This window comes from Durio zibethinus, chromosome 7 (assembly GCF_047325235.1).
Source record: "Durio zibethinus cultivar Kanyao isolate XHJ-2024 chromosome 7, ASM4732523v1, whole genome shotgun sequence".
NCBI classification, from domain to species: domain Eukaryota; kingdom Viridiplantae; phylum Streptophyta; class Magnoliopsida; order Malvales; family Malvaceae; genus Durio; species Durio zibethinus.
In genome coordinates this window covers 20,540,287-20,560,903 of record NC_143168.1, presented here as the reverse complement: position 1 = coordinate 20,560,903, position 20,617 = coordinate 20,540,287, and the positions used below count along the sequence as shown (strand labels likewise).

Here is a 20,617-nt window from a genome sequence, read left to right as displayed (position 1 = left end):
AGTAGCAGTATTTATGCATTAATTCGTTATAGTGCCATTTGTTTACGTTTTTATCCCATTTTAATCAAATAAAAGGAGTGATTAATATCCAAGTTTAGTTTTATTTTCAAGTTCGTTTCTTTTTCTTTTTTTTTTTTTCTGAAAAGAAATTTTTTTATTGATGGAAAAGGATGTACCAAACTAAGGCAAGGATCAGGATTTATCAGCATAACAATCCTAAAATACCAAAATCTCAATCATATCATTTTCTCTTTTCAACTATTTTTGTTTCTTATCATAAAACCAAGAAATCTTAAGTTTTTTAACTAGAAAATCCAAAATATAATGACCATCGTCCAAAAGATTGTAAGCATGTTCATTTCATGTAGTTGCATGGTCTACTATAGTCTAAAGAAATTGCCAAATTTTCCACAAAACAACCATTTTGCTGAACATTATCCACCGTCAATCATATAATCAGGAGCCAACTTACCGATAAATTTGGACAGTCTACTTGAGTCTAGGATTATTATGCTTTACAAATGACTCACTAACCTTCAATTGCTTACTTGACTTTGGATTGATATTGGGAGCAAGAGCTTCCAAGAACACACTATTCATCAGAACAAAACATTCACTCTCAACTCTCAAGCCATGAGACAAGTATGCGCAAAGGAAAAGCTACATTTTTCATTTTATACCACAGTATGCACAGGAGACCTATCCCGAAACAATAAGCACAAGAAACACCAAATTATTTGCACTCTTCTATTCTATTATTTGTGTGAATTAGAGAATACATATATCAAGTACTTCTTCAGCTATTCAATGGCTACATGCAACAGCTTCCAACCATCTGCTACTTGGTAGATCTTAACTCGCAAAACCTGAGATAAACTATTTATTGTCCACATTTTCACATTCCTGACTGATTTGGTCCAACAACTACATTAGAAATGATGATGACCTTGCTTTTAGGATAAGGGCACTGATTAAACCAAACATCCAAGGTTAGCTTAGTTCCTTCTAAGTTGGGCATTATAATTTAATTACAGGATACAACTGGCTGGCAAGGATAGTTCATGACAAGCACTATAATAAGGCACCAGTTGGGATTGAGGGAGAAAGTTACCAACAATAGTAGGTTTCTTATCACCACCTTTGGCTAGGAAATCCTCCTTTACTAACAGCAAGTCATGTCCACATCTCGGGTTATTTCCGCACTGAGAAAAGAGAGGACTTTACAGAAGTTCTGAATCTTTTACAAGGTTATCTTAACATCTGCTTGACACTGCTTATCCTCTAATACTTCTTTATGCTAAACATCTGGAGTATCAAGCCCCCAAACTACTTTTTTTGAAGGCATTCTCAGAATCAATAGGTGATAAAGGGGGATTGTTATCAACACACAAATGACAAAATGCATAACATTTTACCATGAAAGGTAACTGTTCTCCTATGGTACCTTAAAGGAAGGATGCAAGAGCAAACATATTTCCCTTAAATGTGCTGATCTCTTAGAGTTGTAAGTCAAGTAAGCAGTTTGTACAAACCTCAACACTTCAAACAGTTGGACAGTTCTTTGATAATCCACTCGATATGGGGAGAGTGGTAGACAACTGAACCCTCAAAGTTTATGGTGTCCTTGCAAGTATTTAAACAAACCAACACAAAGAAGTGAGTGAACCATTACGCTTAGATAGTATCCAGTCAACAATTAAAATAAGAAATGATAATGGTTATTAAACCTAGAAGTTAGAGCTACTTAGTAACAGCAATTATACATGCAGGGCTTCTTGAAAATTAAACCTAGAAACGAGTGTGCACCATGCAAATTTAAATAAAAGCACGCTGTCAGCCCAAGTATGTTATAATCTTAACCTGAAATAAGAACTTCTATCAATTGAATACAGATGTGACAATAAAAAAACTATCAAAAAAAAAAAAAAAGAAAAAAGAAAAAACCTCTTTCGGCCAGAGTCTTAGGTGCATAAAAGATTATGTCACTTCAAGACAACTGCAAGAAGCGAAGCAGATCTTTTTTCCAATTTAAACCCAAGCACAGCAAACACAAAGCAAGCATATAACAGTGAAAGAGTGCAGATAAAGGAATAAAAATATAGGTCATTTATTAACACTTATAAAAGTGAGGGAAGAAAAGATAAAAATGCAAATATCATCCGATCATAAGGAAAAACAAAAAGTTAAAACTTTATATAGATCACTAAACCTTTAGCTCTTCTTTTCACCTCCAGTACTCTTCTTCTTAGCTGTTGCTTGTGAATACAAGAAAGTTCCATGCATAGCAATCCCAGATCCAAGTGCATTTAGAGGCCGAACTGGATTCCTAAACACCAAAACAGTTGACACTATAACCCCAACCCTCTTCATTGTATTGCCAACTGAAAATGTCAAAGGAATAATTTCATCAAGTGCCTGATAAGATGATTGGTTGTAGAGATGATAAAATATCCCTGAAAGCAAGACCCATGTGTAAAATGTTGATGCTTTGCCAACCGTTTCGATTGCTTTGTGATACCCTTGAACCCATTGGGACCCTTCAATGACAACCGCAACTGGAAGCAGATAAAACAGAGAGATTATACTTATCCAACCATATACATTCAATCAATTCACTGCCTTGAAATTCTGCAAACTTTTCTTGGAATAAATGTTCCTTAACACAAATCCAACATTGCTAATCAAAATTAAAGGAAACCTCAGTTATAGCAGCTAGAGAGCATCCCAAAACAATGGGAACAATGGAAAGCCAGACTTTCAAAGGATAAGTATAACCAAGAAATGAAGAGAAAACAACAGAAAACACAGGCTCTGACGATTTGATAACAAGAGTGAAGGAGACAGCAACCTTAGAAAATGATACACAAGCTGAGATATGGCCTATTGTGTGAAACAATGCTGGTCCCAGAAGTGCAATAATAAAAGGCTTTGTGATTTTGGGACAAGGTTGTAACTTTAAAGACCATAGAACGAACATCCGAATAGAACCAGCAAAAAGTTGAAAAGAAGCAAGAAGCCAAGGGAATGGAAAGACATTCAAAGCTTTTTTGTTGTAAATGTTAAAGACAATGTTTGAAACTACCAGAAACCGAACACAAGTGCAAGGTGTAAAGTTTTGGCCTTTGACTTTGCCGCTACTTCAGCAGCTTCAGCTTCTCCTTCTGGATTAGATTCAGGTGCTGCAGCTGCTTTGGGAAAATGAGATTCTGGTTTCCTAGATGAGTTTTCATGGATATTGCTGAAATGAGTTGTTTTGGAGCTGACAGCTTGGATCTTGCAGAAAGGGTAGCCATGGATTTGGTTAAAGTTCAAACTTAGGGGCTGTGAGGTGTGTATTTGTTGAGAAAAGCAGGAGGGTGAGTAACATTTTTTGGTTTTGGATCTTTTTTTATAGGATCATATAGATGAGTGTATTTGGAGAAAGTGACAGGAAAGGATGGTATGAGATTCAAAGTAAGCATTTGTTATTGCAAGAGATTCTGCAACAAGTAAATAAAAAGAAAAAAAAAAAAAAATTTGATGGAGGATTGAAGGAAAGAGGGTGAGATATATCACTGCTATTTGGTTTGGACCTCAATCAAAGGCCCTTTAAGATACAGTTTTGGGCTTACATATGTTCGAACCTTTGATTGGGTTGTGGTTCATTGAATAAAAAAAAATCTGAAACGATTTACAAGAAAACAGTGCCTTGAAAGTTTATGGATGAGCTATGGATGTATAATCTGGCTTCATGTTGTCTACCGCTGAAAAACTTTTGACTTGGATTGGTCCAATTGGAAGTTTAACCGAAGTGATTCGGTTCTACTTTGCCCCAACTACAAATCAAACAAAAGCATATTAAGTAGTACAGTACTTCCAAATTTAGAAAACTAAAACTAGCAAGCAATTGGGCTTTGTTGATTTGAGATTTATCACGACCCGATTTCATTTAGCCAGGTTACCAAACGGACCCCAATTTAAACCTTCCCTTTCAATTTTCAATTTCTTCCAAAGTTTGAGGGACGGTCCCGACTGAATTTCTCAGCTTAAGAAACAGAAAAAGAAAATGACAGCGAAACAAATGGAGGAAATTCAAAGAAAATTATCGATGTTGAATTATCCTCGAGCCAATGCTCCAGCTCAGTCTGTTCTCTTCCCGGCATGGAACGTGACGCTCTTCTTGAATGGCTCTTTTTCCGGTAATTTCATTTTCAACCCTAAAAAAAAAAACAATTTTTTTAGGGTTTTCTTTAACATTTTGTTTTCTTTTTTCTTTGTTTTTTTTTGGGGGGGGGGGGGTTTAAGTTCAGGCTATTAAGGGATAAGTCACCGTTTTCGCAACAAAATTTACGGGGGGATGCTATGGATCGTGATGAAGAAACTTCTAGAATACAATGTAAAGCTCATTATCTCTTGAATTTATCTTACTTTTTCTTCTTTTTTCGGATTTGGGGTTTGTTGACATATTTTTTGTATGGTTTTGGGGAAAACTGTCGAAATTTACAGATTTGGCTGAGATTGCGAAGTTTTTAGAGCTTACTGCTACAATTGATACAGAAGCCATCCAAGTAAGCATACTCAGATTCTAATTTACTATTTTTACCGGCTCTGCTTGAGCATTACTTTTACTTCTTTGGAGGTTGCTTAAAAAAAAAAAAAGAATGCAACGCATGTTCAACTATAATGATTTTACATGAAAGTAAAACAAATTATGCGTTTTGTTATTCACAAATATTGAAATTTTAATTTTTGGTTATTAAAAAAGTAATTAATTTTGTATGTGAATGCCTTTTTTTTTTTTTTGTTCTTTGGCTTCTGGAAGAAAAACTAGCAAAAGTAATAAGGGAATGGAACTTAGATGAAAGTAGTGGCATTTGCTTTAAAAGTGCTGGATTCAGTCCTCGTTTTAATGGCCATAGTATAATTTGTTATTTTGCGTCTTGTTTGATGAAGAGAGACAAAGAGAGAGAGAAAAAAAAAAGCTTACTAATGACGTTCAAAAGTTATTTTAGGGACATAAATGAAAAGCTATATTTTGGACAGTTGACATTTGAAATCCGTGGCTTCTTCAAAATTTGCATTTTCGTTATAGCATATTATGTCTTAAATTAGGAATGTGAGATTGGTTGGACATGGTTGGTTTGGAGATGAACTAAACCAACAGTATAAACTTGCACCTTTTGCCCCTCTAATTATTAGAAATATATTTCCTAGCTATGATAGGAGGCTTTGACATTTTTGAAAAAGTACTGAGAAGTATAGAGGTTTATTTCGTGAGTTATTTGTTGAATGTCTTAATGGGGCAATGTTAGGACCTTTGGTTATGACGTTGGTTGGATGAATCCTATGTCAGTTATAGATTATTGTTGTTTGTTTAGCACATTTGAACATTTGTATTCCAAGTACAAGCAATAACACAGTGTTTTACAGGGACAAGGAAGCTATGAAGATCGGACTGAAATGCTTCGTCTTATTATTGATCTGGTGGAGACAAGCATCTGTGCAGATAATCTGGAATGGAGGTACAGATGTTTGGAGATCATATTTGATTCGGATTACATTACCTTTCAAAGAAGAAATGTTCATTTCCTTGTGTTTATATCTTTTGTTTTGTTTCAATTATTGTTTTTAATGTTTGGTATCATAACATTACTTTTTTCAAAAATTTTCTTTACATTCTTTTGCAGTGTCGATGAGCAGGTAGCAAACGACATACAACTAATAGATGATATTTTGCAGAGAAACAAGCTCTAATATTCTCTGAGGAATGCAAGTTGTTCCCTGCTGATGTGCAGATTCAATCGATATATCGATTGTAAGCAGCCCCTCTTTTGCCTTATTAGTATCCACATGCGTATCTGATTCTGCTTTTCCTGTTTCTCTTTTTTTTGCAATACTATTTAAATGTAAGTCAAACTTACATTTTCCTCTTGAGCTTTGATCAACAGAGCCCTTGATTCATCTGAGTTGATAACTGTCCAATAATTGTCAATATGTTGCCCTGTCTGTTGCTGAGGATCAGCTTCAAGACTGCCCTTGCCAGAGAGCCGGTTTTTGCCATGATTCAAATACTCAGCTATCACGCCTATGTGACTGAGCCAGAGAGTAGCCATTTTTCCCATTTCCTGATAGGACCATACCATATTTCCATCATAGCAGTCAACATTTCTTGAGACTAGCACTGAATAGTGGCCCTTCTCTTACTGCATGTATCTAGCCATTTAAACCAAAATATGGAACTATCATATGCCATGGACTGTTGGGTTATAGAATTAATTTCCTGCTAGTCCACTAATGCTACTAGCTTCCGGCCTCCTTTATTGACTTCACTCCTACTTCTATTGCAATTCCACAATTTAAGATGGTTATATAGTGCTTTAGCTAAACTATTTAGCTATGAAGATCATGCTCTGCGACTAGCCTCCTGCCTCCTTTATTAGACCGCACTCCTACTTCTACTGCAATGACACAATTTAAGATGCTTATATAGTACTTTAGTTGAGCTGTTTAGCTATGAAGATCATACACCCAGCATAGGTCCCATTACAATTAAAAACAATCCTGTATTGCAATTGATGACAATTTCAGACTTTGAGTTAAATTCCAATGTCATGATGTGTGGTTTGCTACTGGCAGATGTAGTGACATTTTCTTCCTTTAATCAAGTTTGTTTGCAGATCTGATATTTCTGAGCTGGAGTCAAAGCTTTCAGAACAGTCCAAGATACTCTCAAATCTTCAGCAAAAAGTTGATGACTTGGCATCAAAGGTTTATCCTAGCTCCTTAGCTCATGGTTCATCATGTTTTTCGAGTTCCATCTTTGTGTCTGTTTAACTTCATGCATCTATTTCCTGAAAGTGCAGTGCTCTTTGATCAATTTGATGTTACATTTTCTTTTAAGGCATATTTGCACTGATGTGGTGTTTTTATTGGGAATAAAGGAGTGCCACCATTCATTTACTCTATAGGCTACATAAGAATTTGTCTTCCCTTGAGATGAGAATAAAGTATTCAGCATTTGTCAATAAGCTTACTGTTTTGGGAATTTCAAAAGTTGAGTTATTGTGCTTCTAATATGTAATTGATCTCCAGTTATATGGAGCATCGAAGATGGTTATTCTGTTACCGGACTTCAACACTTGCTATTGTATTTTAAAAATTTCTCCCCACGGGGAAGATAGTTTTTGCAATTTTCTGAGTCTACATGGTTTTCTGAATTATTGTGTTTTTCTGGCTGTGAATCGTCCCAAATTTTGATTTCCTGCTGTATGTCTACGCAGCGTTAACTTTTTTTATTTTTATTTTTTGTGTGCATGTGTTTGTGCATGCTCATGTCTCTTGTTATTAATTACTTGTGTTTTATTTCTTCTATTTAATTTCAAATTTTCCTCCTTTCTAGCATGCTTACAACCCTGACGAGGACCATACGGAAATAGAGCCCAAAGTACTATGAGGGTTGGGTTTGGTGAGTTGTTAACAGGACTGGGCAACCCAATTCTCTTTTATTCAAGAAGTCCTAACCCTAGTCCAAAATGTGCTTAAGAGATGCAAAGCCTAATCCTAGTTGAAGATTGAAGGCTGCTAAAGGTTTTTAAGTAATTACAAAGCATTGTTTTCTTTTGAAGAAAGCCCTAGCCACCATCTACCTATCCTTCTAACTTTAGGATTCTTTGTATTCTTGTTATATAAATAGCTTGGTTAGGCATTAGGAAAAATCATGATTGGGGTGACAGCCCATCTTATAGCTTTAGAGGGTTTTTTAGGTTCTTTATAGTTTAAAGCTTGGGATGACAAACCAACAATTGTTTTCTCAAGTTTTCATTTCAATTAAGTTTCTTTCAAGTTAATTTAAATTCCTACAAGTTTAATTTAAGTTTTTAAGCAATTTAAATTCTATTTTGATTTAATTTAAGTTCAAGCTCTTTAATTTTCTATTCTTACTATTTACTTTAATTTGTTGTTTTAATTTAATTTAAGTTCAATTCATGTAATTCAAATTTAGTTAAGTTCTAGTTTGATTTAAGGTTTCTCAAGGTAAATTTAGTTGCACAAGTTATAATTTCAAATTATTAAATTAGGTTTAATGTTTTTGCATGATTTAAAGTTTAATTTGCTTAAGTTCAGTTTAATTAGTTGCGATTTAAATTTATTTACATTGCTTATGATTCAAGCATTTTAGATTAGATTTAATTTGTGGTTCTTAAGATTTGATGAGTTAAATTAAGTTTGTTAAGTTTGATTTTAGTTTTAGTTAATTTAGTATTGTTGCTTGATAATTTGATTTCTTAAGCTGCTGCATTATATTTGATTAGTTAAGTAGTTTAATTTAGCTTTTACATACTAGCTTCAATGTCTAAATATAATTAGAGTGTTATAATTTTGATACTTAGTATTAATTTTATTTACAATCTTTGTGGGAACGATTTTTCTTACTACTCGTATGATCTATACATTTGCAGATTCTCAATCAGCTGATATGGAGAAAATGTTGTCACTGCATAGGCTTGGTGCATTGGGTGATAATAATGTAAGTTGAAACCTTCAAATTGTTGCCCTTCATAAATTACAATTTGAGCATTTCCATTTTTTTTTTAGTGTATCCCTTTTATTTGCATTAGTTGCATCACCAATTTTAAGCTTACCGTTTTTCATGCATTTTCTATTATTTTCTTAAAAATCACCATGTCACCAAAGTTTTTGGTGGTATTTTTAATCATCCTTTCATAATAAGGAATTTTGAGAATATTAACAAACAAAACTATAGTCTCTTTTTCAGTGAGTGGTAGTTGGACTTGGATAGTAGTATCCTTTTACCTCTGGGCATATTTCTTAAAGATCTTTGTATTATTTTTTCGTACTTTGTAAAGACAAATGATTTAAAGCCAAATCTATGATATGTTTCTATTGTGTGATGAATGCTTTTGCTAGTTACCTCCAGCAATGGATGTGAGTCCTACTTAATTGAACATATCATCGTGTAATAGAAGCAATGAGACTATCTTGAAAAACATGAATGAACAACTTTTCATCATGAGCATGTACAAGCATTTTCCGACATTACATAGTGAGATGTGTTATTGCGCATTTAGTTTCATTATACTTTTCAAATTCAAGCACTTTGAGCTTTGGTGGAATTATTACATCAAGAACTAGGTAAAACCCAATAGCATCTGTCATAACATATCGGTCTAAGAACTCAATCGCTAGATATAAAATTTAGTAGTGGTCATTAATTTTTTTTGTTTTGGTGCGAGTAGCCATCAATCCTATTTTTTAGTCTACAAATTTGAAGTTGGTTTTGAAAGTACAATTATACGTGAAAAAAGTTATAACATCCTCACAACACTTGTTCAAAGACGGTACTAATTAATTTTATAAAATCTTAAAATGGTCTTGTTTGAATACTCTTTTACTTAATATTTGATTTTATTTATTATATTTTTATTATTGAAAATTTTTTAAGCTATTTTTAACACTTTCGGTATAACGTAATAAATCTCCTCACTTTAAAAGTATTTAAAAAAATCACTTATTTCTTTTAAGAGGTTTTGTCGTTAAATTTGTTTTAATATTTTCAAAGTAAATCATAATTTTCTTATACCAACCTTTCTTGGTATGATTTTTAAAAATTAGAAGGAAAGTCACCAATTGTGAATTTTTCTTAATTTTATTATCGATGAGAATTTTAATTAGTTTTGAAACGTTTACTTATTGTTTTTACTTAAGCAAGAATTTTATTTGTCAAATTCTTAAAATATTTTCAACATTTTTGAAATATTTTGAGAAAATTACTTAAAATTTTTTGATAAAATCATGACTTTTATTGTTGTAAAATTTTACTTCAATAATTTAAGTATTTTATATTTTACTATTTTTTATAGAAAAGATTTTCAAAAATTTTACCAACATTTTGGGTAAAATTTTTAAAGATACTTTTTAAAAAATCACCATTGATTTTATTATTATTGTTATTATTCTTGTATTTATGTATTTATTTAATTTTTCTTATTTATTCAAAGTGAATATTATTGTTATTATTTTTATGTTCGAAAATTTTTTAAAATATTTTCAACATTTTTAGAATATTTTAGAAATTCTTTGGTATGATTATTTTCAATAAAATCACTACTTGTAATTTTATTTTTATTTTGTTATTTATATATTTTGTGCTTGAAAATTTTTAAAATATTTTTAACACTTTTAAAATATTTTAAAAATTTTTTTACATGAATATTTTAAATAAAATCACAACGTGTGACTTTGGTTATTTATTATTTATTTATTATTATTATTCTTATCTTCTTTATATTTTTCTATATTCTTGTTCATTAAAAATTTTAGTTTCATTATTTCATTTTTTTTTGAAGTATTTAAGAGAAGATTATAATTTCAAATTTTCCTAAGTTTATTATTTTTATTTATTTTTACTAAATTACAACTAAAAGTTATTTTATCTTACCTAAGTCTTTTTTTAACATTTATTTTATTCTTACTCTGAAAATTTATACAAAAATAAAATAAAAATATCACAAAAATTAAAAATAAAACAATAAAAATTGAGAAAAATTAAAAAAAAAAAAAATGCCTTTGGTCAATTTTGATCAATAGTTCATAGTTGGTTCGGTCGATTCAGTGCGTTTCAACTAGTTCAGAGCGACTCAGGCAGTTCAAAGCGGTTTGCAAACAAATTGAGCTATCCAATGCAGTTCAAAATAGTTCAAATCGGTTCAAGGTTTTCGAGTGATTTGCGTGGACCTCGATTTTGGGTCAAAACAACGCCGTTTTGCCTAACATACTTCAACTATAAAACCTAAAAAAATTTGATTCGCTCATTTTTATCTATCATTTTCTCTCATTGGTTTTGAGAGCCTATGTCTCTAGAAAAAAAAAAAAAACCGTAAAAATTGACAAGTTCTTGTCATTGCTATCGCTATGATGCTACCGGTGCCACCACTGGCCACTGTCCAAGGTGGTTGGAAAATCCCAAAAAAATTCCTGTTAACTCTTTTCCTTATCTTAAACACGAATTCGGCCTCCGTTTTGCAAAAAAACGGGCTCAAACGACGTAGATCAAGACCTAAATTTTCAACCAAAATTTTTTTTTTGCTTTTTTGCTTTTATTGTTTTGGTTCAGGCTTGTTTTTGGGCTGGGTCCTCGTTTCAGGGGCTGTGGTTATTTTTATTGTTGTATGTTTGGTTTTGGTTTTCTAGTAAGCTAGGAATTTTTTTGGGGGTTTTTCTCGGTTGTGGCCAAGAGGTCTTTTTTATTTATTTTTTGGCAGGCTTCATTTTTTTTTTCTTGGGTGTTTGCTGTGGTTTTTGGATTTGTGAATCTTGGGTGATGATGGCTACGTGAAGGGTAGGTTGTCAATGGTGTTTCGATCTTGGGTTGTTTTTCTTTGTGAATTGTTGTTTGGTTTCAACGGTAGGCTTTTTTTTTTTTTTGATGGATTTATGTGTTGTTGGGTGGAGCTACTGGTGGTGAGCTTTGGGTTGGGTTGGCTATGTAGGAGCTTGGTAGTTTTGGGATTTGTGGTTGAATCTGTGGTGGCTTTATGAGAGGAGAGGTAATTGTGGAGGTATAAGGCAGTGTTGGAGGTTTGCTTAGTGTACGTGGCTTTTGGCGATGGTCAAGGCAGGTTTTGTTTAGGTAGTGCAAAAACCAAGTTTTTTGGCAGGGTTTTTGGTTTCCGTTAGCCTCTGAATTTTTATAAATCCCTCACTTTTTTATTGTTCTCCCTGTCTTGGATTGTAAATTGATTCTGTATTTATAACAAAAATTTTTAACCAATCCTAGATTTGAAGGGATTATAGAAGAAAAATATGATGCTGGTTTTGAAATCTCAGCTTGCAGAGTCAGATCATGAAGCTGACAAGCTTCAATCCGTTGCAAAAGATGCACGAAGTCATCTAACAAAATAAAAAATTCAACACTTTAGCAGGCATGTGCAGCTGATTGTGCGCTTTTGTCAATGGAATGAATTTCATTTTCTTTCATGCCATGTGCAACCAGCTCTTTATGATTTAATAAATTCCCACTTTGACAATGGTCAAAGTAATTTTTTGTGACAAGGTTCGACTATTAAATGAAGCAGAATTGGTTGAAAAGTGAAGCATTCTTATCTTTCATTTGTCAAACCATGACTTTTGGCTATTTTACTTTGAAATTTTGCATGAACTTTTCCTGGTGAATCTTGCTCCTCCACATCGGCTCAAGCATGCAAAAATTTGTTCCCATACTCAATGTATAATTTGCTTCTAATTGTTTCCATTTAAAGCTCTTGCCTGAGACTTTTTATGTATGATAGCTATTTCTCTATATCCTCCATTTCAGAACTCATGAAATTTTCTTGTGATTGCCACCTCATCAAAACATGGAAAATTATTGCCACTTGTCATTTATCACTTTGGATAAAATTAGGTGTTTACAGATCCATTGAACCATAGATATCCATTCGTTCAATGACTTGTAGCTTTTCCTTTATGACTAACTATTGGCTTAACTTTCTAATGATCCTCTAATAGAGTTATTAAATTGCCATAATATTTAAGTTTGAAAACTTGATCATTAGATATAAAATTTATAGAGTTGTTACAAATCTTTTTATCTAGGTGTTCTTTGATCACTCAAGTGAATCTATTCTTAAAATTAGATTTAAGAGTCGATTATATGTAAGGAATGTTATAGCAACCCACAACGTTCAATTTGTGGTATCAAATTAGTTTTACGTTATCTTGTTTAAGCCTTAATTAAAATAATTTTTATTCTTAATTTTCTTTAATTCCAATAATTAGATATTGGAAAAAAAACTATGTTTTTATTAAAAAAAATTTTTTTTTCATCTCATGAGTATTTAAGAAATACACATTGTTTACTTAAAAAAGTTTTGTTATTGGATTTGTTAAATATTTTATAAAAACAATTTATTTACATCTTATTTATTTATTTACAAACATAATCATACAATAATATTATACACATATAAAAAATTCACATAAAACTTTTTTTTCTTTTTCTTCATTATTATTCAATTAAATCAAAAATTACAAAGAAAAAAATAAAAAAAATAGAAAATCAAAAAAATCACATAAAAAGAAAAAGAAAATTTGGCAATTAGGTTGGGTCAGGAGCTGAGTTAGCATGCAGGTCAAGGAGCAGATCTAAGCCTCCCAAAACGATGTTGCTTTGCTTTTGTTTAAAAGCCAAAGTTTTATTATTTTTTTAATTCTTTCACCTTCATTCCTTTATTTTCTTTTCTCTGTCTTTTTTCTAAAAATTCAACCACCCCCAAAATTTAACTAAAAATTCCAAAAATCTGATACCAAAAAATTTAATCGATTGTTAAAAAATTCAAACTTTTCAAAAACTACCATGAAATTTAGAATCCGATTGCCTCAAATTCTTCCAACCTTCGTTTACTCGTTGAATAATTCAAATAAAACCGTCAGGAAACACAAAGCCCAAAAATTCCAAGAAAATTTCTAAAAAAATCCAAACAAATTCCTAAACTCTTCTTTTTACTAAAATCACTAAAAAAAAAATTCCTCAAACAAATTATTGCTTGTTAATTGCTCTCTAAATTCTTCTTCAATTTTTTCCCTTTGAGCTTGATTCATATTTTTGTATAAAAATTGAAACCTCAAACTTAGTAGAAGAGGTTTAATGAAATCGGATTTTGATAAATTTGATTCTAATTTAGTCCTAACTTGTTTTCTTCTTTTTTTTTTTTTTTGTTTTCTTGTTCCTCAAGGCTTTCCAAAATTTAAAAGTGAGTTGAATTTTCTTTGACCAATTACTTTTGATTCTCAAAACTCATAGTTTCCAAATTTTTTTTTTCATTTTTTTTAATTTTTAACTCTTTGACCAATAGAAATAAAACTAAATAAAGAAATAATTAAACAAAAAAATGGATAAATTAAAAAAAAATTGACCTTTTGATTTGGGCTCAAAATTTAATTTCATGATCAAAGTCCTATTGATCCAAATAATTTTAAAACTAAATGAAACTTCAGGCCTTTTAATATTGAAAAATTTCTTAAACAATAAAATGTTTACATATCCATTAATCAAATTAATTTGATTTTAATCAACATATCAATCCTCTAAATTCTTTAACATCATCTTTCCTTAGTTATGCATTTCTTTCATATTTGGGTTAAATATAGATTCGTAATTAAAAAAATTTCATCGACCAATGAATTTAATGGAATTTGTGTGTACAAATAAAAATACTAGTAACAGACAATTGTTTTATCTTTTCTCTCAAGATAGCTGTTATGTCATTGTCATTTGCCAACCTTATCACATCTGGTAAATTAAAGCAACGCGGAAATGTGAAGGTGAGGTGTATAATTATCATAGAGGTACAATTATTGAAAATGTGAAGTGACACAGCGTGTTAATATTTGGCTTTAATTCTATAATTATAAAAATAATATTAAAAAACAAACATGCAAAAAAAGTAAACATGTAATAATATTAATAAAACAAAATAAGCTTCAACCAAATATTTATTTTTATATGAAACGATTGGTCAAAAAAAGTTATATAGTGTCATTGATTCATTTATTTATTCACATCTCATCGTACAATTTTGGGTATGGGGTTTCCACTCCAGTATTTGTAGATGATTCGATACATCACTCTTTAACCATTATCAAATTTCACTAGCACAGGCACGATTCTCCTTTCCAGTTTGGCTGGTAAATCTTAAACAAATTACGATTCGTTCCTTGCTTAGTAAATAAATAAAGTCAATGTGGTATTTTATTTTGGTTGATCCCCAAGAGGTAGTATTATCTTTCCCTTCAATTAATTCGTAATAATGTAGTGTATATCCCATTTTCTTTGTGCATATCATGGCTACAGATAGTGACGTCAGCATTACAATAGACAACAACTTGGAAAAACCTGAATTGTTGGCACTGCCTAGGGTTTCGCCTTTTTCGGCTCCAACTAATCGAATTTGCAGGCTGGTAATTGGAAAACTCTGCTGTTACTGTGTTGATGTCATTTAATTATTCGCAATGTCAAACTCAATCACTTCTATATAAATTATATAAAGATAGATTTTTATATTTTATGTTACAGTTTTATTATATTTCTATGTTATTTTAGTTATTGATTATTTTGTCGGTTAATTCGTGATATTAGATTTACTCACTCACATCATACCTAGTCTACATATAATAAAATGTTGAGAGAACGAATTAATTGCATCACATTTTTATGATCTTTATGTAACATTTTATTTTCAATCACGATATTTAAATTTTAAATTTTCATCCATTAACTTTTAGAAATATTCAAATTCATCTATGCCATCCTTCTTTATTAAATTTGAAAATTTTGCCATCTCAACCAAATGTATGTCTTTGTAGATGTCCATATGCAAAACAATAAAGGCTTTTTTGACTTTTGAAGCTAAAATTTACATCATATCTATTCGACATATTTTATTATAATTCTGGCACCAGAGGCTTGATTATCAAAAAGTTTTCATCAACATTCACCTAATCGGTAATCAACTGATGGTCAAAGAAGTGTCAAAAACTGTATTCAATAGTAATAGCAGCATTTTTTAATATTTTATTTGCACTTATAAATGTCGATATGACTTTTTTTGTTGCATCGTCAAGTCTAATATAATATTAAATAATGCTTGAAGAATTTTTTAGATTTTTTAAATCTATTAAATACCATTTGGTGATCAACTTTACTTGTTTGATAAACTAATTGATCTATGAATAGAGATGAATCTTTATAAGGCGTGATATGAGAGAGAGAAAAAATTGTAGAGTTGTAAGAGTTTACATTTTTTTTTTTTTTTTTTTTTAAAGGTTTGCTCACTTGTATGATAATTGATTGGACTTTTGGCATAATAATCGTAGCAAGTTTACATTTAACTTCTATCCATTTTTATCTAACTTTATTTTTAATAATTTAACTTGAGCTTTTATTTTTAATAATTTTATTAAACACAAATAAATAATAAATAATTATAAAAAAATACTTTAAGTGAACAAGTCAATAAATTCATTCAAATGGAACCATATTGATGTATAAACTAAAAAAATAAAACTTAATTTCTAGCTGTACAAAACAAATACTTTATATTTTTACAACATATTGAAACCTAAAAAATCAAACTAAAATATAATTATTTGCATTTGATTCATATGTATTTATAATATTTAATAGATATATTAAATTTAAATAACACTAATCATTAAGTACATTTATCCGCAATTAATTAAGTTCGTAGATATCATATATTCATAAATAATTAAATTCATAAATAATTACATTTATGTAGTTTGAATTTGATTTATGGTTTTTTATATTACTCAATAGTATATATGAATTTAAACTCAAAATATTAAATGTAAATGAGACTAAATACAAAGTACATTCTTCCTCAATTAAATAAGTTCATGCATACCATAAATTCATGAATGACTAGTTCATCGGTTGTTAAATTTATAACCAATTAGATTCATGTAATTTATAATAAAAAATAAAAATATCAATGGAAGAGTATTCAAGAACCCACTTAATTGCAAACCTTACAATCTATGTGTTATAACTTATTCAATTCAATCCAATCAAGTTTTACAATTAAGGAGACGTGTCATCTAATTAAGTATTTAAGACTAAATGTTATTGTTAATAATTATTTTCCCTTTCCTTTAAATTTTTCCTTTCCTTTAATTTTTTTCCTTTTTTGTTAATTTCATTACATTTTGGTGTCTATTTTTACTTAAAGTGAATTACTCTTCTAAATAATAAAAGAGAAAGAAATTTTTGGTAACAGGCAGGGTTAAAAAGTTTGCATTAGGTTGATAAAAGGGAAGTTTTTTTTTTTTTTTACAAAAAATAAAGCAGTTTCTTCTTTTAATGAAAAAAAATTAAAGACAAAAAATTAAGAACTGTTTTTTATCTGATAAAGTTTTCTTTTTTCTCAAGTTTTAAAATTTTTTTTGTAAATCGTTTTTTGCATTGAATGGAAACAAATAGAGAGAGTGTTGGAGAAAAGAAGGCTTAACTATAAAAATTTATAAAATTGAGAAACCAATTAATGTGCAACACTTGGCACTAAATTAAGCTCTTTATGAACGGTCCCAATTTAGGGACTACTTTTATTATATTGTATAGATTTTTTAAACATGGAAATTTAAGTTGATTCATGCTTTTTATTCTATATTTCTACTAGCTCATTTTTATATAGGAGACGAAAAGATACATCCGCTTATTGTTGAAAGGGGTTATTATTGTTGATTGAATTGAAATTTTCAGCAATGTTTTTGAAACAAAACCCTATGAATAAAATTATATATAATGATAACAAATCCTTCGTTTGCAGCTTATGAATAAAATTGCTTCATTTGTTGCATATCATGAAAGAGCCTTGAATAGTTGAAGTTGTTGCCATGTCTACATCCTTTCTGTTTGCAGACACAGCCAGGAGAGGACTAAAGAGGTCAAATCCACTGTGCAAAATCCCTCATTCATTCCTTAACTAGGGGAGATACTTAACCATTGGGCCAAAACTTACAATTCTATACTGACATTACTGAAAGCATTACTTTATTTATGATAGAAAGAAAATCTATTGAATCCATTGCTTGCAATATGTGGCACTCATCTGTGCATTATTCGATGATTCTGCTCAGTCATATAGACAAACAAATATTAAAGGAGTTGATGGATAATACCCTGGTGGGGAAAGAGGGAAATAGTCGCTTGAGTAAAAGCCTTTGATTAGTGCTGAAAGGCCATTCCAGTGAATACTAATTGTGATTTCATGTGAATCCGTGGCAAGTATTTCTTCTGTGTTTGGTTGCTGGTTGTAGCATCTGCTCGTTCAACACAGAATGCTTTGTTTTAAGCATCAGAAATTTCCCAAACAACAGGGTGCTTGCTTTGTCCCTCACCATCAGTTTCAATGGTGTAACCGCTGCACTTTACACTCTAATTGCCAATGCAATAAACCCTGATGATGACACCCTCTATCTCTTCTTAAATGCACTTTTGCCTCTTCTTGCATCCATCTTAGCTCTCATCCCAATCCTCCGCTAACCACCTTTGCAACTTCTGTCCACTGATGTTATTAGTCAGGATTCCTTCATTTTCATCGTCCTCAATGTTTTAGCTGTTATCACTGGCCTATATCTTCTCCTGTTAAATTCACTTTCATCTGAAGCATTAAGGGCACGCATTCTCCTGGTGGGTGCCTTAATCCTATTGCTCCTACCTTTGTGTTTACCTGCCATTGTCTATGGTTGGAACTGGGCTCGTCGTACTATCAATAGCAGCTTTTGTCTTAATGGCTTGAACTTCAGATTGGTTGACCCTGAAGACCTCGAGCTCCGCAAGGAATTGATTGGAAATAATCAAAATAATGGCTCGAGTGTCAATCCATTTTATGTGACAAATAAAGAAGGCCTTTTTGGGAAGGTAATGGAGAAAGGCAGGTTAACAATGCTTGGTGAGGAGCACTCTGCAAGATTGCTAGTGCGCCGGTGGGATTTCTGGCTATATTATGTGTCCTATTTCTGTGGAGGGACAATAGGGCTCGTTTATAGCAATAATGTAGGCCAGATTGCACAATCACTTGGATACTACTCCCAGATTAGTACAGTCGTGACTCTTCACTCCTCTTTCTCATTCTTTGGTCGTTTGCTTTCTGCTGCCCCAGATTTCCTGCGTGAGTACGTATTTACTGCAAATAGTATATTTATGCTGTTTAAAGATTGCATCAACATCAAATAAGCATGGCACCACTTTAGTACCTTCAGAATTCATTTAATAGATGAAAGGCATCTCCAGCAAAGTAGCATCCCTTTGCATGGAAACTGCCCGTACTCTTTTGGTACCATATGGCCATTATTAGGGTTCCGTACTCATTAAATATACAGTTGTAGAATTCAGAGGCAATTCTGAATTGAATTTGCTTCATAATTGAAGAATGAATTCTAATGTAAATTTTAAATTGACTTCCATATTTCCATGTAGGCTTTTTACTCAGAAAATGACGACTTAAATGCCTTACAAATGCAACAAGGTGAGGACTGGGTGGTTACCAGTTGCCCTGGTGCCAACACGAATAGCCTTCTTTCTGCTTGCTGCATCAGGTTGTGAGGCAGCATTGCCTCCTGGCAAAACCATGATTGGATTAAGCTCGGGATTCGTATTTTCAGCGGCAGTGTCCATCACATCAGAGCTATTTGGGCCTAATGGTGCCAGTGACAACCACAACATTCGCATTGGATCACTACCGTGTGGTCTCCTTGCAGCTTTAGTATATGATTCTAATGTGACAAGTTCTATGCAAGCAAACTCATTGGAGGAAGCGATGGTGTGCATGGGTAGGGACTGCTATCTGCAGACATTCATATGCTGGGGATGCATTTCCATGTTAGGCCTAATCTCAAGTTTTCTGCTCTTCTTAAGGACCAGGCCTGCTTATGACGACTATGAAAGGAATAGAAGTCGAGCACAGTTTTCGTAGAATATAATGTCCCCTCTCCCCTCTCTCCCTGTCTCTATTTTCCTTTCATTGGATCTCATATTTGTAATGCACTTGGAAGGGAATAACGATTCCCAAGAAAATTGGGAAAACCAGAAGTGACAATGATTCATTGAATCATGTATACAACTAACCATATATCTATCCCTCTTCAGACCAGGCGGGGCAAATGTTTCTAACGTACTACAGAATGGAAAGGGAAAAAAAAAGGGTTAGATTATGACTCGTGGAATGCATCATTGTAAATGTGAAGGCAGACTACATTTTAGCTAGTTTTTAACAGTTATGGCTGAAGTATTGGCTATTCTCACAGTTTTCCATTGTTCTGTTGCGCTCAATTGACGCATTTAATCTACAGAAGTTGCTAATAGTGTTAAGTGTCTGATGCAGCTCAGGAAATGACTGGAGGAAAACTTTACATGTTCCCTTTTTCTTTGAGACAAATATCAAACTTGTCACTATATGCTTCGATATTAATGAATTTTGTTATTATACTTCAATTATGTTAAATTTTGACAATATTTTTATTTTTATTAAAATATGGATAAAACTTAAGGGAAAACTGCATGTTAAATTGCTTGACTCTTATCTCAAGCATTTTCGATGTTGGTAGCAAAAAAATTGAAAACGAAACAATGTGTATATAGGGTATTAAAGATAGAGCAATCCTTGATTAGGGGACTCATAGTTAAAATTAAGACCTTTTTAAAATGATAAATTCATTAGGGAACGAATCATATTTAATTTTAAAAAAATTAGTGACTGACTCTTAATTTAATGTTTAGTAGTTGAGTTTTTGACCTAATATGTTATAACAATCCGATGATTCTTTTTCTTATTTTTAATAGAAAGGCAAAATGCAAATGAACAAAACTTGCTTTTCTATATAAATATATATATATATATATAATCAACGCCTCATAGATATATATAATCGACGCACTATACTAAAAACATATACTAACAACTTCTTTATTTCAACTTAAAATATTGACATACACTAACAACTTGGCCCTAGCTAACTAATCCAAAAGCCAAATTAAAAACAAAACAATTGCAACTTCAGTCTAATTTTACATATACTTGCATACATATATAATACATGCATA

At 31.6% G+C, this 20,617-nt stretch overlaps 3 pseudogenes across 2 annotated transcripts; 2 read left to right on the top strand and 1 right to left on the bottom strand.

Annotated features, from left to right (window-relative positions):
• Positions 1 to 329: 329 nt before the first annotated feature.
• LOC111276959 (xylulose 5-phosphate/phosphate translocator, chloroplastic pseudogene) lies at positions 330 to 3,599 on the bottom strand (annotated as a pseudogene). Its single transcript, XR_016343594.1, has 2 exons — positions 2,210 to 3,599; positions 330 to 1,623 (listed from the first exon to the last, which is right to left on the bottom strand). The product of XR_016343594.1 is annotated as a xylulose 5-phosphate/phosphate translocator, chloroplastic pseudogene (transcript).
• A 307-nt stretch (positions 3,600 to 3,906) lies between these two features.
• Positions 3,907 to 8,895, top strand: LOC111276960 (AUGMIN subunit 7-like; annotated as a pseudogene). Its single transcript, XR_016343595.1, has 8 exons — positions 3,907 to 4,178; positions 4,290 to 4,375; positions 4,486 to 4,547; positions 5,410 to 5,501; positions 5,667 to 5,794; positions 6,657 to 6,747; positions 7,379 to 7,566; positions 8,439 to 8,895. The product of XR_016343595.1 is annotated as an AUGMIN subunit 7-like (transcript).
• Positions 8,896 to 17,782: 8,887 nt separating this feature from the next.
• LOC111277452 (protein NUCLEAR FUSION DEFECTIVE 4 pseudogene) lies at positions 17,783 to 20,020 on the top strand (annotated as a pseudogene).
• The last annotated feature ends 597 nt before the right edge of the window (positions 20,021 to 20,617 follow it).